The sequence below is a fragment of the Talpa europaea genome (assembly GCF_964194135.1).
Source record: "Talpa europaea genome assembly, chromosome: 5".
Taxonomy (NCBI): domain Eukaryota; kingdom Metazoa; phylum Chordata; class Mammalia; order Eulipotyphla; family Talpidae; genus Talpa; species Talpa europaea.
In genome coordinates, this window is record NC_140071.1 from 100,479,880 (window position 1) to 100,499,481 (window position 19,602).

Consider the following 19,602-nt stretch of genomic DNA (forward strand, 5'->3'; position numbering starts at 1 on the left):
TGTTGTTGCTAGTTTTTTTAATATGTGCCATTCTCACTGGTGTAAGATGGTATCTCATGGTAGTTTTGATTTGCATTTCCCTGATTACAAGTGATGTTGAACATTTTTTCCTATGCCTGTTGGCTATTTGCATTTCCTCTTCGGAGAAGTTTCTTTTTAGCTCTTCTGCCCATTTTTTGACTGGATTATTTTCTTTGTTTTTGTTGAGTCTCATCAGCTCTTTGCAGATTTTTGTGATCAGTTCTTTATCATTAGTGTTGTGTGCAGAAATGTTCTCCCAGTTGGTGGGGTTTCTCTTTGTTTTAGTTATTGTGGAGAAACTTTTAAGTTCTTCTGCCCATTTTTTTAAATATTCTATTATATATATATATATATATATATATATATATATATATATATATATATATGGTTTCAGGTCTTATGTCCACTTCTTTTATCCATTTTGAGTTGATTTTTGTGCACAGTGAGAGGTAGTGGTCTAGTTTCATTTTTTTGCACGTTGAGGTCTAGTTTTCCCAGCACCATTTATTGAACAAGCTGTCTGTGTTCCATTGCATAGTCTTTGCTCCTATGTCAAAGATTAGTTGTCCATATAAGTGTGTCTTTATTTCTGGGCTCTCTGTTCAGTTCCATTGGTCTGTGTGTCTTTTTTTGTCCCAATACCAAAGTGTTTTAATTATTATGGCTTTGTAGTATAGCTTGAAGTTTGGAAGTGTGATACCTCCTTTCTCCTTTGTTTTCATCAGTAGGGCTTTGGCTATTGGAGGTTTTTTGTGGCTCCATATGAATTTCATCAGTATTTGTTCTATTTCTTTGAAGAATGTCATTGAGATTTTTATTGGAATAGCATTGAATCTGTATATTGCTTTGGGGAGGAGGGCCATTTTAATAATGTTAATTCTTCCAATCCATGAGCAGGGGATGTCTTTACATTTCTTTGTGTCTTCTTCAATTCTTTTAACAGTGTTTCATAATTTTCTTTGTATAGGTCTTTCCCCTCTTTTATTAGGTTTATTCCCAAGTATTTGATTTTTTTGTTTCAATAATAAAAGGGATGGTTTTATTGATTTCTTCTTCTTCACATTGATTGTTTGTATATAGGAAGGGTACTGATATTTTTCCCTTTGATTTTGTATCCTCCTACTTTACTGAACTGGTTGATTATTTTGAGTAGTTTTTCTGTGGAGTTTTTAGGGTTCTCTATGTATATTATCATATCGTCTGCAAATAGTGATTGTGTTACTTCTTCTTTCCCTATTTGGTTCCTTGTATGTCTTTCTCTTGTCTTATTGCCCTGGCTAAGAACTCCAGTATTATATTGAAGAGCAGTGGTGAGAGAGGACATCCTTGTCTTGTTTCTGATCTTAATGGAAATGCTTTCAGCTTTTTGCCATTGAGAATAATATTGGCAATGGGTTTGTCGTATATGGCTTTTATCATTTTAAGATATGTTCCTTCTATCCTGAGAATTTCAAGGGCCTTCATCATAATTGGATGTTGGACTTTGTCGAATGCTTTCTCAACATCTATTGATATTATCATATGGCTTTTATTTTTCTTGTTGTTGATTTGTTGGATTACACTGATCGATTTTCTTATGTTGAACCATCCTTGTGCCCCTGGGATGAATCCTACTTGATCGTGGTGTACTATCCCATTGATGCATTGTTGGATTCTGTTGGCAAAGATTTTGTTGAGGATTTTTGCATCAGTGTTCATTAGGGAGATTGGCCTATAATTTTCTTTTTTTGTGCACTGTCTTTATTTGGTTTTAGAATTAGTGTAACATTGGCTTTGCAGAACGTATTTGGTAGTGTTTCTTCTTTTTCAATTTTTTGAAAGTTTGTGTAGGATAGGCACTAACTCACTGCTGAATGTTTGGTAGAATTCATTTGTGAAGCCGTCTGGGCCTGGGCTTTTGTTTTTGGGGACTGCTTTGATTACTGTCTCAATTTTGCTGTTTGTAATTGGTCTGTTTAGTTGTTCTATTTCTTCTTTGTCCAGCTTTAGATGATTATATATTCTAGGAATTTGTCCATCTCTTCTAGGTTGTTGAATTTGTTTGCATATAAGTGTTTATAGTAATCTCTGATTATTCTTTTGATTTCTACAGAGTCTGTTGTGATTTTTCCTCTTTCATTTATAATCCTATTTATATGTGTTTTCTCCCACTTTTTCTTTGTGAGCCTGGCTAGAGGTTAGTCTATTTTGTTTATTTTTTCAAAGAACCAACTTTCGGTTTCGTTGATCATTTGGATTTTTTTTTATTTCTATTTCATTTATTTCTGCTTTGATTTTTATTATTTCCATCTACTGGCTTTTGAGTTTTTTTGTTGTTCTTTTTCTAGCTCTTTGAGATGTGAGATTAGCTTGTTTCTTTGAGTTCTTTCTTGTTTCTTGATGTGATCCTGTATTGCTATATATTTTCCTCTTATTACTGCTTTTGCTGCATACCATACATTCTGGAAAGTGGTGTTGTTCAACTCAAAGTATTTTTTAATTTCTTCTTTGAGCCCCTCATTAGTCCAGTGGTCTTCCAGTAGTGTGGATTTCAATCTCCATGAAGTGGGAGAGTTCCTTGTTTTCTTTAATGATTAATTTCTAGTTTGATGCCTTTATGATCGAAGAATATAGTTAGAATGATTTTGATCTTCATATATATGTTTATGTTTGTCTTGTGGCCCAGTATGTGATTGATTCCAGAGAATGATCCATGCGCATTTGAGAAAAATGTGTACTCAGATTTTTTTGGGTGCAGTGTCCTATAGATGTCTGTTAAGTCCATGAGCTCTATGTCTTTATTTAGGTCTCTAGTGTCTTTGTTTATTTTTTGTCTTGTTGATCTGTCCATCGGTAAGAGTGGGAATTTGAAGTCTCCCACTATATGTGTATTTTCTTTAATGCCTGCTTTCAGAGCTGATAATAATAGTCTAATATATTTTGGTGCCCCTTCATTTGGTGAGTATATGTTGATGAGTGTTATGTCTTTGTGATGTATTGTCCCCTTGATCATAATATAGTGTCCGTCTATGTCTCTTTTTACCTTTTTTAATTTGAAGTCTATTTCATCTGATATAAGTATGACTGTTCCTGCCTTCTTTTTTGGTCCATTTGCTTCTAAGATTGTTTTCCAACCGTTTACTTTCAGTCTATGTTTATCTTTTATGGTTAAATGTGTTTCCTGGAGACAGCAGAAGGTTGGATTTTGTTTTTTAATCTAGCCTGCTACTCTGTGTCCTTTTATTGATGAATTTAATCCATTTACATTCAGAGTTAATATTGACATGTTGGCATCTGTATTTGCCATTTTATTTGTCTTTTTTTGTGATTTTATTCCTCGCTTTATTCTGTTCTTGTTCATTCCTCTGTTGGTTTTGGCTTTAGGACTTCTTATAGAATTTTTTGGAATGGGGGTTTAGTTGTAATGAATTTCTGGAGTTTCTGTTTGTCTGAGAAGGGCCATATTTTTTCTACATAGAGGAAGGAGCACTTTGCAGGGTAAAGTATTCTTGGTTGGCATTTGCTGTTTTGAAGTTTGCTGAATATGTTACTCCATTCTCTTCTTGCCCGTGATATTTCTTCAGAGAAGTCTGAAGTTAACCTGATTGGTTGTCCCTTATAAGTTATCTGTTTCTTCCCCCTTGCCAGTTTCATTATTTTGTCCTTGACTTGGACTCTTGCAAGCTTTCCTATTATGTGTCTTGCTGTAGTTTTCTTTTCACTGTGGTAATTGGGAGTTCTTCTCACTTCTTGTATGTCTATATTCATCTCCTTTTCATGCTTGGGAAGTTTTCTTCAATTATCTCCTTGAATAATTTTTCAGTTCCTTTTTCTCTCTCCTCAGCTTCTGGGATGCCTATAACTCTTACATTTCCTCTCTCCATGGAGTCTTATAATTGTCTAAGAGTATCCTCGTACTACTTCTTTTGCACTTTTCTCTCCTTTTCTATTTTGGCTCTTTTTATTTCTGTATCTTCTATAGTAATGATCCGCTTTTCCATTTCATTGATTCTGTTTGCATTGCTTTTTCCAGAGTTCTTTATCTCCTCTAGTAATCTTCTAATCTCCTGCATTTCTTTTCTTTCCTTTCTTAAGGTCTCAGTTTCATTCTTCAGTTCAGTGATTATTTGTCTCAAATCATTTTTTTCCTTTTTTTTTCTTTCTGCTTTTTAATCATGATGATCATTAATTCTCTATCTGATAGGCCAAGAAGTTCTTCCATGTCATTGTTGAACCCTGGTGACTATTTCTTTTTGTGGTATGTCCTTCTCCTGCAGGCTTGCTTGGTTATTTATATTTTTTCTTCTCCTTGTTGTTTGCTTTCTAATTAGTTCTATGTGTTGGGACATTGTGCCACTGGTGTTGGCAGGCATCTCTTTGGAGTGCTCCTTTAGGGGTGTCAGAGACTGTTTACTAGACTGAGACCAGCAGTGGTAGGCCAAAACTCCACCAGGGTGTTAATGCTGTGGCTGTGTTGCTGGGCACTGTCCCTTACAGTTCCCTCCCTCTGTATTTACTCAGTTCCAACAGGGAATCACCTAGCTGGTGATTTTGTTCTTGTCACTAGGTGGCGCCTGAGACCCGTACTTGCTGACCTGTGCTTTTTCCCAGTGGTTCTCTGAGAAATGGAGGGGGGCGGAGGAGAGCATCTCAACACTGGGGCATTTATTCAAGCTGGGTGCTATGTCTGCCCCATGTTCACCGGGTGCTGTGCCCACAGCTGTGTGCTTCCCACACTGAATTCCGCAATCTAGGTCGCAGTTCCAGGGCTATCATATCCAAAACGCTGGCTGTCACCCTGTGCAGTGCCTGCTACTATGGTGTGTCTCACTCTGTAGATCCTGCGCCTGGCTGTCAGTTCCAAATGGGGTCTTGCTCCATGCCTTATTTCCCTTCTTAACCCCGTTTGTGTGGCCTACCCTCTTTCAGAGCCTGAGGGTGTTTTTGGGATTCAGGTTTCCAACTATCAGGATGTGGGTGATTTTGTTCTGGTCACTAGGTGGCGCTAGAGATCTTTCCTAGTATCCTTCTAGAATTGTATATTTTTTTCCCTCGTGGGTCCAGGAAACAGAGTGGGGGTGGTGTGAAGTGCCTCAACTATGTGGGGGTGCTATGTCTGCCCTGTGGCCCACCGTCATGGGGATCCCACGTCCTGAATTTTGTGCCCCGGGTCAGTTGTGAAGCCCTCAGATACAGGATGCGGGCTGTAGCCCAGTTCAGTGTCAGCAGAAATGGTGCCTTTTGCACCCCACTCCTGTGTCCAGGAGCCTGGTTTCTGATTACTCAGTGAGGAACATTCATCTCAGTGATGGCTCCCGCGTGTCTCCCCACAAACCTAGGCAGCCGCGATCCGCGTATGCTTTTCGAATGTGTGCCCTTTTCTGCACAAGCTTACCGGCTGGCCTTGGGCTATTTGTAGGTCACTCCACCAAGTCCTTGTTTTCCTCTAATGGTGCCCGGAGTGCTCATCTCAGTGGCGATTCCTGCACGGTTCTCCACAGTTCCCGTTCGCGGGGTGCGGTGCCTAAATAGTTCATTCTACTCAGTGTCCCACTTGATCTGTAGTTTGTTCTTGTTGTTTTTTATTTCCTCCCTTCTGTTGGTCGGAAAGTGCCGACTTTGTGGTGGGGGAGGGTAGCAGGGTTCTGAGCTTTCCTCCCTTCTTGTCCTCTTTTATGGCAATTTTGTTCTTCGGGCAGTTTGCCAGAGTCGCCCTGTTTATCTTCCGTGTCCCAGTTCTCGCAGGGACCTGCCGCTTTTCCTCCCTGTTAACATTTTTTTAAATGGGAGGACTTATTTGCAGCGTTTAACTGTTGCCATATTGATTCCCACCCCGCCCCCCCCCCCCCCCCCCCGCCCAAAAGGGTATTGAATTTCATCAAATTTTTTTCTACATCTTTTGAGATGATCATGTGATATTTTTCCTTTATTATTTGTCAGATAATTCATATGACTTCATTTTGTAAAAGTCAGGGTTTTGATATTTACCTTGTTCTTTTTTTGGAACATCTTTGCTTCATCCTGCATTTTACTTGGCGCTCTTTATTGTTATCTTCACATTAAACAAAGCAGCTGTCTATCTCAGTGTTCATAGACTTGGCTTCTTGCAGATCTCCAATAGGCTCACTCATAGATTCTGGGGTTCCCTCATATCTTTATAACAGTCCAGCCCACTTTCTTTCTTTGTAGCTCCAGTTGACTAGAATATATCAAGTCCCATGTGGATACTGGGACAAATAAGACTGAAGCCAATCCCCTGGGTATATGCAGAAAAGATGGGTCTCTTGAGTTTGTTGTTCAGCTCTTCCTTTCCAGGGAGAAGTTGGGAGCTAGAGTTTTTCTTCCACTCATTCTGGACCACACTGGAAGGGTGAGCTATGACAGCTGCCAACCAAAATCATTGTCTCTGTTCTAACTAGCTGCTATGCAGCTAGATTATGCTAGGTCCATCAACATTTTGAGACAGCAAGTCAGAAGCTAGTTCTTTGGTGAGTCTGGAAAGTACCAACACTTTCCCTCCCTTGATGAAACTGAAGTCAGGGTGCATCTTCTTGATAGCATGGGGCTGTACCAGTGGGGATTCTGTTGAGTGGTGTCCCAAATCTCCATATCAGCTTCAGTGATTCTGGCTTCACATTCACTCAGGGTGTAGGATTTTTAAAAATTAGTTTCTATATTTCTCACAAAGGGAATTTGTCTAGAATTGGTGCTGAATCAGTAGGTTTTGGAAAGAAAGAAGAGTTCAGTGCTTTCTATCTTGCCATCTTGCTGATGTCACTTACAGACTGAAATTTTAATGGCTTGTTTTACAGAGCATGTTAAAATGGCACTTTATCAAAATGACCATATCAGAATGTGGGCCTGTTTTAAAGTTCCAAATTTCTGTGTAGCTCTTTTTTTTAAAAAAAAAAAATATATATATTTTAAGATTTATTTTTAATTATAAAAGAACTGGGGTATAGGCCAGAGGTGCGGGAGGGTGAGAGAATTCGCCAGAGAAGAACAGAAAGCAGAACAGGCAGATGGACCGAAAACACTGCTGAGGGGAGCAGCAGGTGAGACAGGAGAGGTCTCCACGCCATGTGGGTATCTCCCTGGTTGGCTGGGAATCGAACTGGCACTGCAGAGGCTGCAGATAGCTTCACAGAGCTGCGCTCAACCCTCTGTGCCACTGGGAAGGCCCCTCCGTGTAGCTCTTGATAGCATTTTCCCCCTTCTTATAAAGTGGACCTAGACTGAAGGGCTGCCTTTTTTTCCTTGACTCCTCACTCAACACTACTTTACTATTTGCATAATTCTTTCTGGCACCAGTACTTAACCCTGAAAACCACAGTAGCACTTTCTCCTCATTCTTGGCATGAGTTAGCATTTTCTGTATTTACTCCTGTCTCTACTTTCCGGTGGGATTCTGCCATGTGTGGGCAGGTTGGCGGGAGCATGCCTGTAACAGTGCCCTATCTGGTTAGTTTTTCTGGTGTTAAACCCTATTTTCTGGTTTGAACATCGCAGTAATATCCACGGCTTGGTTTGTACTGGGGTTTTGCCAGTCTGCTTGGTTGGAGTTGGCCTCTGAGGCCAGGAGAGTTTCCTCTAGTCCTGTCCCTTCAGCATGGATTCCTTCATTCCTGATTTTCTTCAAATTGAGACCCCGACCTGGAGGAATCCACATACTGGTGTCAGATTAAATATCAGACTTTGCTGATATTATTGAAATCCATTGTGTAAAGCAATATTTTCAAGAAGAGAAATGAGGAAATGTGATGGTTTGATCAGTTCCCTGCCCTATCAACTTGTAGTGATTGACATCTCAGGAATAACAAAACAAGGAAGAAAGAATAAAAGAAGGAAGAAAGAGAGAAAGCAAAGAGGGAAAAATATAGGAGTGTAATATCTATGGGTGTTTTGAAGTTACTGAACCATGAGCTGAAGTTAGGGCTTCAAAAAAGGTGTTTTGACAGACCTCGATATTACTTTTTCCCAATTCAAGCATTTAGGACAAAACCTGATAAACCTTGGGATGCTGGGGCTGATTGTGGGGGTAGAGACCACTTACCATCTCTTTCTTCTCCTCATATATCTCTTGAAGGATAGAAACTTAGGGTAAAACTCAGTTTCTTCCACTTGTACCCTTCAAAGAAGTATATAAAAATAAATATTTGAAGGAAAAACTTTGACTTCCAGAAAAAAGAATTTTTAACTTTAATAGTTTATAGTAATAGAAACCAGCTCTAATTCCAGCAGAAAGAGGATTTATTATTAGGAAATAATATCCTAATAATAGTTTATTATTATTTTTATCCTAATAATAAGATAATATTATCATTATCATCTGTGATGATAAACCTGCCTCATAATAATATAAGTGAAATAATAATAATAATAATAAAAAAACACTATATGATTGGTAAAAATCCAGAATGTTGGACAACATATTCTATTGGTAAAGTTGTAGGGAAATAAACACTTTCAGATATTGCTGGTAGACGTGCAAAATAATAAACTTCTGCAGAGGGCAATATGGAAATATTTCTCAAAAATTATAAATGTACTACTTTTGACCCAGTAATCTGGATTTTTTTCTAAAGTTATAACTGCATATATAAAAAAAAACACATGCAGTGCAGTTTATATTAGAAAAAAGTAAGAACAAGCCAAATAAACATTAATAGATACTAGTTAAAATAAACTGTGGTACACCCACACAATGGAAATTTATGGCACTACAAGAGAGAATAAAAAAGATCTCCATATACTTATGTGGATATTTTAAGTGAAAACTCCAAGGTACAAAATAATGTCATATACACATATAGTGTGTGTGTAGCAGGCTATCATTTGCATTAAAAAGGAAATGATAAGTACATTTATCTATATTCATTGATTCCGCAAAAACTAATAATGTAAGAATACATGAACTTAACACTAGTTACCTGAAGTTATAAAAGGGGAAGAAAAAGAAGAGTAAAACAATGTCTTGCATACCTTGTGGTATTGCTTTGAATTTGGAACAATGGGAATGAATTTAAAACATTAAATACAAGGATGCTATTATTTCCTAGAGAGCCTGGATAATCAAGCCTGGAGGCTAATCATTGGGAAACAGCAGATCAGATCACTCTGCCAGCTCTGTGAATTAATCCACACACAATCCATGCAGATTGGCAGCAGAGGCGACATGTCATTCAGATTCTAGAGGCATAGGGGTAGTGGTTCTAGGGGAGGTGTCCTATGTCCAGTGTTCAGTGACAGAGACTTGGCAGTACATGCCTATGTCTGTGGCCAGCACAGTGTCTTCACTGTGTCACACAAATGGATGCCAAAATGCCCTCAATTTGTAATACTGCAGCCAGTTCTGGGACTGGTGCAACCAAACTTCTTGTTTATAGCAGCAAACAACCTCAACTTTTTATCCCATTGTGTACAATGCCTCGTATACATTTCTTTCTCTTTGGAAAAAATTTGGGAAGCAATGGATTAGAAAACAAGTTTTAAAAGGGTGGCCCTCTTAACTTGCCTCCAGTGAGGATGATAAATCAAAAAGATCAGTACACTTAGATTTGCTGAATTTAAAGACATTCATTTGTTCTGATGTGCTCAGAGCAGATTTGTTGCTGTACTATTAAGTATTCAGTGCTTTGCACCAGAGGCTGGTTTCCAAGGAAATGGAACAAGGGGGGGTGGGAACTGTATGGAGACTATAATCAAGATGAAAATGCATACATTGTGCAAAAATGAAAAATGATGTAAAAATATATAAAATAAAATAAAATAAAAAAGTTTACTCTTTCCAGAAAAGAAACTCTCATATATTAAAATATAATTCAAGTATTCCTCTATTTCAGTTTATAACAATAGGCATTATAATTATACTTCTATCTTTCCCTGCTATATTCTGAGCTGATCTGTGAAAAAGACTGTCTTACTCATTTTGTATCCTTACCCTGTGAGTACAGAATATTCCTGCTATGTTTATCAAATAAATGAAAATTTATCTTCAAAAAAAAAAAAACCTGCTTTCCACAGAAGCATTAGAATTCACACCTGAGCATCACAGTTAAAGCTCCACCAGATATACAGAGGAAGTTTGGGAAGGTGATATTTATGTTTATATTCTCTCAGAAGTGCATACAGCAAAAATATGTTTTAGAGAGGCAGGCAAGCCAGCATAAGGTGCCCCAAAGTGATCTCCCTTGGTGAACCTGAAGTCCCTGATGTGGTCGATATAGGTCAGTTTCCTGGGGTACTGAAGGGTAGAGATGGGTGGGTATTTGATGCAGAGGAGCAAATGAAAGATGCCCAGCACAACCTCTAAAAATTTAGTACAGTGTTGGTTTATTGGGTAAGGAATGCTATAATTAACAAGATCTGCCCTTGACAGTTTTACTTTTATTCTCTGTTCTCTGACCAGTAGTGTCAAAGGATAAAGAAAAAGTAGAAGAGTCCTCTGTCCTGACTTTAAGCCCATTATCACATTCTCAATGGATCTTTTCCAGATATCAGTTATCCGTCCATCCGTCTGTCCATCCATCCATCCATCCATCCATCCATCCATCCATCCACCCATCCACCCACCCACCTACCCAACCATCTTTTTAAACATTCATATAATAAGCATATGATTTTCAGGCATTGGCACAAATGATTTCATAATGGTAAGAGCTGACTGTAAAGAGAGGATAAGACTTAGTGCCTATTTTTAGGAATCATTCAATCTCACAGGAAGACAGACATGAAAATAAACTAATACATACAATAAGTGTTAAGTGTAGACACACATATAAAGATCAAGGAGAAAGGAAAACCCAAATCATCCCAGAATAGGGAAGGAAATTCTTGAGCTCCGCTCTAGAGTAGAAGCTTTCTGTATTGCCCCTTTTAATGAAATCAAAAGAAACACTGAGCAGATGAAATAGGCAAAGGTGCCTCCTCTGCTGGGCAGTCTTGAGCTAGACAGAAGGCTGCTGAGTGGAATTTAGACTGGATTTCAGTCCTCAGACTGCCATGCCTGAACGTACAATCCTGTCTCTTAGGGGTCATTGTCCAAAGACTGCTATGAGAGTCAGGGGTCTCCTTCATCAACTTAGTCTAAGATCCATTCAAAAAGTGCTTGGTGAGTGGGTGTGTTTTTTCTGTTATCAGTTTGTTGCTTTTCTTGCTTAGAAGACTACATTTAACTCAAGCCAGGAAACAAAAAATATGTTACAGACAAGTAGGACTGACCAGTGCTAGATTGTTATTCTTATGAATTTATTGGCGTGCCAGCCAATTATAAAAAAGCTGAACTCACTTTGATTTCCTTGTCTTCCCACAACACATGATACAATTATAAACACACATGCACTAACTACCGATACAGTAACTAAGTGAGTGAATTCACATCTCAATAGTTCTGGTGTTTTCTTTTTCATTTCGAGGACTTGGAATAATGGCTTCTCAGGCATGAAGCAAATGTGTTGTCTTTATCTTATTGCTTTCTTGTTAGTAAATCATCAGACAAAAGAATCATCAGACTAAAGGAACTTATTGACAGTCTTGTTGGAAATTTGTGCTAGAGATAAAACAAAAAACAAAGGCTAGCCCTTGCAGTTGTTTCTGAGTGCCTGTGGTGAGATGCATCTTCTATTATTTTATTTTGCAGGATGTTAGTGTTTGAATATTGGGAAGTACTCAGCTTACATAAATTAATAGCACTCTTTGTGGTGGCCTGACCAGGAAACAAAACCACCATTTGAAATTGTTAACTTCTTTATATATTTCACTGTACTTTTCGTTGTACACATTTCACTGTGCTTTTCACTGTACACATTTAACTGTACCTTTCACTGTATGCATTTCACTATACTTTTCACTATAATTTTCACTGTACTATAGTTTTCACTGTACTTGCAACAGGGAGAAAACCTGGGGTCCATGTTTGAAAGTCATTTTTGGCATTATTAAATATATTTCTGCTACAGATTTTAGTTTAGATACACAGCTGAACTAAAATAAAAATTTTATTTCTCTTTCATTTTTCTTCTAAAGAACTCAAAAGGGATCAAAATCAATTTCTCAGTCTAAAGAGTAAATATGGGCTGGCCTGGTAAGGACTGTGGGGATGTGGAGGAGCAGGGAGGTCAGAGACTTGAAGATTGCTACTACAGGCTGCTGTGGCAACAAACAGCTTCCCTTTGGGCATTGTTGACTCTAGAGTCTTAACTGTTTGTAAGATCACTCAAATGATGCTTGAATTCATTACTTTCTCACCATTAGTGGCTTGGTGCCAGTGGCATGCATGTTCAAGAAACCAGTTTGGGGAAAGCAAGAAAATAGCCAACAGATTCATATCTGAGATGACAGGATTCTTACTTGTATTTTCCAAGGTATAATTACCCTGGTATAGGTGGTGTTCATTCACATTGTGATAATACTCTATTAAGACTCATGTTTCTTGCTTTTTTCTTTAGGAAGTGGTTCCTTCCATACTTTATGACTGTGTGTACTGTACAAGGCACATGCTAGTTATTTACTAGTCAATTGGCTCATTAACAACAAAGAACAGCTTACATTGACTGGTGGGAAGTCCTTACTGACTAAGTGACCTCCATGATTGCAAAGTCTGCACTTCTGGGGCTGTTAAAAGATATCATTCTCCTTGTTTTCCATTTTCAGTACCATGAGCTCCAAATTCTCTTCACTGTCTACTTTAAGCGGAGTACTTCCCATATTCAGACGCTAACATGCCTTTTAACCTATTTCAAATGGGTGTGATTTGAGAAGTGCTAGAAAATTTTTTCTTTCCAAAACTGTAATTTCTGAATTGGATTAAAGTTGGCAGGTTAAAAAAGAAGGAATAATTAATTTATTCAATGACTGTTGAGCCCTACCATGTGCAAGCCACATGTGAATACAGTAGTGAGCTTTCAGACAAGGGTTCAGTTCTCATAAAACTTTGTAATATAGAGGAAGGAGACAGACAGTAAGCAATTATAAAAATAAATTACACAATTCTAGATAGTGATTAAGACCATGAAAAAATGAAGTAGAGTGATGTGCTAGTGGGAAGTTACTTTAGATTGGTTAGTCAGGGAAGGCCTCTTTGAGGAGGTAAGTTTTGATTTCTTTTTCATCTTCATTTAACTTACCCTCCACGGTCCCCATCATTCCTTATGTCCTTCCCTCCCTCTTAACTCAGAAATCTGACTTTGTTTATTAATATTCACTCATTTTTTAAAATTCATTTTAATTTTTACTTTATTTTTTTATATTTTTACATCATTTTTCATTTTTGCCCAATGTATGCATTTTCATCTTGGTTATAGTCCTCATACACTTCCCACTCTCCTTCTTTCAATCCTACCCCCTTCTCCCCCGCCACCTCCATAGTGTGTATCTGGTCTATAGTTGCTTGTTGATTTTGATTTTCACTTTATTGTAATTAGACTTTTTCCTGGTCCCTTATTTGGGTTTTCTAAATTCCTGCTATGAGTGAGATCATCCGGTATTTTTCTTTTTCTTTCTGGCTTATTTCGCTGAGCATGATCCCTTCCAGCTCCATCCATGTTGCTGCAAATTCCATGAGTTTATCTTTTTTGATTGCTGAGTAATATTCCATTGTATATATGTACCACATCTTCTTGATCCAGTCATCTATTTTTGGGCATTTGGGTTGTTTCCATAGCTTAGCTATTGTAAATAGTGCTGTTATAAACATCAGGGTACAGGTGCCTTTTTAAATTAATGTTTCTGTGTCTTTGGGTAAATATGTAGGAGTGGAATTGCTGGATCATTGGAAGCTCCATCTTTGGCAGATTGAGAAATCTCCACACAACTCTCCATAGTGGTTGGACCAGTTTGCACTCCCACCAGCAGTGCAGGAGAGTTCCTTTATTGCCAAATCCTTGCCAACATTTGTTGTTGCTAGTTTTTTAATATGTGCCATTCTCACTTGCGTAGTTTTGATTTGCATTTCCCTGATTTAAAAGTGATATTGAACATTTTTTCATATATCTATCGGCCATTTGCATTTACTCTTTGGAGAAGTTTCTTTTTAGCTCTTCTGCCCATTTTTTGACTGGATTATTTTCTTTGTTGTTGTTGAGTCTCATCAGCTCTTTGTAGATTTTTGTGATCAGTCCTTTATCATTAGTGTTGTGTGCAAAAATTTTCTCCCTGTCAGTGGAGTATCTCTTTGTTTTGGATACTGTCTCTTTTGCTGTACAGAAGCTCTTTAATTTGATGTAGTCCCAGCTGTTTATCTTTGCCTTCACTATCACTGCTTTGGGTGATGTGTCTGTAAAGATATTTTTGTGGTGCATGTCATGTAGTGTTTCACCTATATCTCCTTCTATATATTTTGTGGTTTCAGGTATTATGTCTATTTCTTTAATCCATTTTGAGTTGTTTTTTGTGCATGGTGTGAGGTAGTAGTCAAACTTCATTCTTCGACATGTAGTGACCTAGTTTTCCCAGCACCATTTATTGAACAAACTTTCTTTGCTCCATCGCATATTCTTGGCTCCTTTGTCAAAGATTAGTTGACTTTAGATCTGTAGTTTTATTTCTGGATTTTCTATTTGGTTCCATCGGTCCGTGTATCTGTTCTTGTTCCAAAACCATGCAGTTTTGATTATTATGGCTTTGTAGTATAGTTTGAAGACTGGGCATGTGATACCTCCATTCCCCTCTTTTTTTTTTTTCCAGGAGAGCTTTGGCTATTCAGGGTTTTTGGTGGCTCCGTAGGAATTTCATCAATATTTGTTCTATTTCTTTAAAGAATATCATTGAAATTTTAATTGGAATAGCATTCAATCTATAAATTGCTTTTGGTAGGATGGCCATTTTGATAATGTTAATTCTTCCAATACATGAGCAGGGGATGTCTTTCCATTTCTTTGTGTCTCCTTCTATTTCTTTTAACAGTGTTTTATAGTTTTCTTTGAATAGATCCTTTACCTCTTTTGTTAGGCTTATTCCCAAGTATTTGATTTTTTTTCAATAATAAAAGGGATGGTTTTCTTGATTTCTTATTCAGATTTATTGTTTGTGTATAGGAAGGCTACTGATTTTTGCGTGTTGATTTTGTATCCTGCTACTTTGCTAAACTGATTGATTAGTTTAATTAGTTTTTTTGTGGCGTTTTTGGAGTTCTCTATGTATATTATCATATCATCTGTGAATAGTGATAGTTTAACTTCTTCCTTCCAAGTTTGGATTTCTTGTATGTCTTTCTCTTGTCTTATTGCTCTGGTTAGGACTTCCAGTATTATATTGAAAAGCAGTGGTGAGAGTGGACATCCTTGTCTTGTTCCGGATCTTAATGGAAATGCTTTCAGCTTTTCACCATTGAGAATGGTATTGGCTCTGGGCTTGTCATATATGGCCTTTATGATGTTCAGGTATGTTCCTTGTATCCTGAGAATTTCAAGGGCTTTTATCATGAATGGGTGTTGTACTTTGTTGAAAGCTTTTTCAGTGTTTATTCTTATTAACCATATTATCATATGGTTTTTATATTTCTTTTTGTTGATGTGTTGGATAACGTTGATTGATTTTCGGATGTTGAACTATCTTTGTGTCCCTGGAATAAATCCTACCTAGTCGTGGTGAATTATCTTATGGATACATTGTTGGATTCTGTTAGCTAACATTTTATTGAGGATTTTTGTATCAGTGTTCATTAGAGAGAATGTCCTGTAGTTTTCTTTTTTTGTGTTGTCCTTGTTCGGTTTTGGTATTAGTGTAATGTTGGCTTCATAGAATGTGTTTGGTATTATCCCTTCCTTCTCAATTTTTTGAAAGAATTTATGAAGAATAGGCACTAGTTCGTTTCTGAATGTTTGGTAGAATTCATTTGTAAATCCATCTGGTCCTGGGCTTTTGTTTTGGGGGAGGGTTTTGATTACCATTTCAATTTCACTGCTTGTAATTGGTCTGTTTAGGTGTTCTATTTCTTCTTTATCTAGCTTTGGATGATTGTAAAGTTGTAGGAATTTGTCCATCTCTTCTAGATTGTTGAACTTCTTTGCATATAACTGTTCATAGTAGTTTCTGATTATTCTTTTGATTTCTGCTGTGTCTGTTGTGATTTCTCCTCCTTCATTTGTGATCCTATTTGTTTGTGCTTTCTCCCGTTTTTCCTTTTTGAGCCTGCCTAGGGGTTTGTCTATTTTATTTATTTTTCAAAGAACCAACTTTTGCTTTCATTTATCTTTTGGATTGTTTCTAGTTTCTATTTCATTTATTTCTGCTTTTATTTTTATTATTTCCTTTCTTCTACTGGTTTTAGGGGTTTTTTTTTGTTGTTCTTTTTCTAGTTTTTTGAGATGTGAGATTAGGTTGGTTGAGTTCTTTCTTGTTTCTTGATGTGAGCCTCTATTGCTATATATTTTCCTTTGATTACTGCTTTTGCTGCATCCCATACATTTAGGAAATTGGTATTCTCCTTGTTCAACTCAAAAGTATTTTTTAATTTCTACTTTGATCTCCTCATTAGTCAGTGTTCTTCCAGTAGTGTGAGTTTCAATCTCCATGAGGTAGGAGAGTTCCTTGCCTTCTTTTTATGGTTTATTTCTAGTTTGATGCCTTCATGGTCGGAGAAGATGGTTGGTATGATTTCTGTCTTAGTGTATCTGTTGATGTTTGTCTTTTGTCCCAGTATGTGATCGATCCTGGAGAATGATCCGTGTGCGCTTGAGAAAAATGTGTACTTAAATTTTTTTGGGTGTAGTGTTCTATAGATGTCTGTTAAGCCCAAGAGTTCTAGATCCTTATTTAGAGCTTTAGTGTCCTTACTTATTTTTTGTCTCATTGATCTATCCATTGTTGATAGTGGTGTGTTGAAGTCTCCCACTACATATGTGTTTTCTCTGATGTCTGTTTTCAGAGATGAAAATAGTTGTCTGATATATTTTGGTGCTCCTTCATTTGGTGAGTATATGCTAATGAGTGTTATTTCTTCTTGAAGTATTTTCCCCTTGATTATAATGTACTGACCATTGGGGTCTCTTTTTACCTTTTTGAGTTTGAAATCTGTTTTACTTGATATAAGTATACCTGTTTCTGCCTTCTTTTTTGGTCCATTTGCTTGTAGGATTGTTTTCCATCCTTTTACTTTTAGTCTATTTTTATCTTTTGTAGTTAAATGTATTTCCTGGAGAAAGCAAAAGGTTGGGCTTTTTAATGAAGCTTGAGACTCTGTGTATTTTTATTGAGGAGTTTAGTCCGTTTACATTTAGAGTTAATATTGATATGTTGGCATCTGTACTTGCAATTTTAAATTCTCTATCTGGAATGCTCAGAAGTTCTTCCAAGTCACTGTTGTTGCATTGTGGTGGGTGGTTTTCTTTTTGTGGTGTGTCTTTTCCTTCAGGACTTGCTTGGTTGCTTGTAGTTTTTCTTCTCCCTGCTGCTTGTTTTCTAATTTGTCCTATGTGTGGGACACTGTGTCGCTGGTACTGGCTGGCATCTTTTTGGTGTGCTTTTTCTGGGATGTCAGAAACTGGTGGTCCAATTGAGTCAAAAACTGTTATGCCAGAAGTCCAGTAGGGCAGTGGTACTATGAATATGTTAGTGGCTGTTGTCACAGAGAATTTCCTCCTTCTGTATTTATTTAATTCCAAGGTGGGTCTTGCGGTCCCACAGACTACCCTGCAGTGGCAGGATTGCCTGCTGGGTTCCAAATCGCTGGATCCCCCTCCGGGCTCCGATTGGTGGCCAGGCGGGGTCTGGCTTGTGGGGGCTTTTCAGCTCACCTAATGGCTGTGAGGGTAGCCCTTTCTCAGTTCCACACAATTTTGGTGAGGTCTGGACACAAAGCTCCCTGTCTTAAATATGGCATGTCTCACACCTGGTTTTTGATTACTCAGTGAGGGTCATTCACCTCAGTGACAGTTCCCATACGTCTCCCCAGGAACCTAGGTCACAGGCTGGGGACCTGGGCAGCTGCAATCCATGTAACCTTTTCAAGAGTACACACTTTTCCCCACAAGCTTGCCGGCTGGCCTTGGGCTATTTGTAGATCTCTCTCTAGAGTCCTTATCTTCCACTAATGGCGCCCAGAGCCGTTTACTCACCTCCGTGGCAATTCCCACATGGTTCTCCACAGTTCCCATTCATGGGGTGCGGTGCCTGCAATATTTCCTTTCCACTCACTGTCCCACTTGATCTGTAGTTAGTTCTGTTTTTATTTTTGTTTTTTTTCTCCTCCTTTCTGTTAGTCAGAGTGTGCCAGCTTTGTTGGGGGGAAGGGTAGCAGGGTCCTGAGCGTTCCTCTTGGGCAGTTTGCCAGAGTCTACCATGTATCTTCCAGTGTCCTGGTTCTCTCAGGGATCTGCTGCTTTTCCTCCCTATTAACTTTTTTTTTAAAGATTTATTTTTTATGTATACAATAGCTGGGGTACAGGCCAGAGGCACGGGAGGGTGAGAGGATTCATCAGACACAGAGCGGAGAGCAGAACAGGTAGACAGACTGAAAAGCACTGCTGAGGGAAGCAGCAGGCGCGACAGGACAGGTCTGTTGCGCCATGTGGGAATCTCCATAGCTGGCCGGGGATCAAACCGGCACTGCAGAGGCTGTGGACAGCTTCATAGCACTGCGCTCAACCCACTGTACCACCGGGGAGGCAAACTTTTTTTTTTTATGGGAGGTCTTACTCGCAGCGTTTCCCTGCTGCCATGTTGATTGTGGACCTACATTGATTTTTATCAATATCCACTCATTTTTATAATTATTTTCCTATGTTTAATCATTTGCTTTGTAAATGTCCAATATTTGTCTTTGCCATTCTGATTTGCTTTACTACACATAATTCCCTTGAACTCCTTCCATTTTGCAGTAAATGGTGCATTTAGTCTTTTTCGTATAGCTGAATAGTATTCCATAGTGTGGATATGATACATCTTCTCAACCCAGTCTTCTGCCAGTGGGCATTTAGGTTGCTTCCCTGTCCTAACTATTGTAAATATTGCTGCAATAAACATTATAAAACATATGGTTTTCCAATTGAATGTTTTACGCCTTTTGGAGATACCTATAAGTGGGATTCCTGGATTATATGGTACTTCCATTTTTAGTTTTAAGATAAATCCATATTACTTTTCATAATAGCTGTACCAGCTTACAGTCCTACCAATAGTGTAAAAGAGGTTCTCTTTTTCCACATTGTCTCCAGCACTTGTTGTTGGGGGGCTTTTTATTTTATTCCATGCTGATGAACATTTTCCCAAATATCTATTGGACTTCTGCATATCCTCTTTGGTGACCTATCTCTACCTGCTGTCCATTTTTAATTGTTTTTTTTTCTTCTGTTGTGGAATTGTACAAATTTTTGACAAATCTTGGATAAGTTGATCATGTAATTTGTGAATTGAATTGGATGCCTTTTCAATGTACTTTTATTTTTCTTTTGCTGTGTAAAAGCTTTTTAATTTGAGGTAATCCCAATTGTTGGTTTTTGTTGTCCTTGCCATCAGGGGTCAAGTCACCAAAAACATGTCTTATCATTGATGCCATGAACATACTGCCATTGTTTTCTTCTATAAATTTTATTGTCGCAAGTCTTACAACTAAATTTTTAATCCATTTGGAATTCATCTTTGTGTGCAGGGTTAGACGGTAATCCA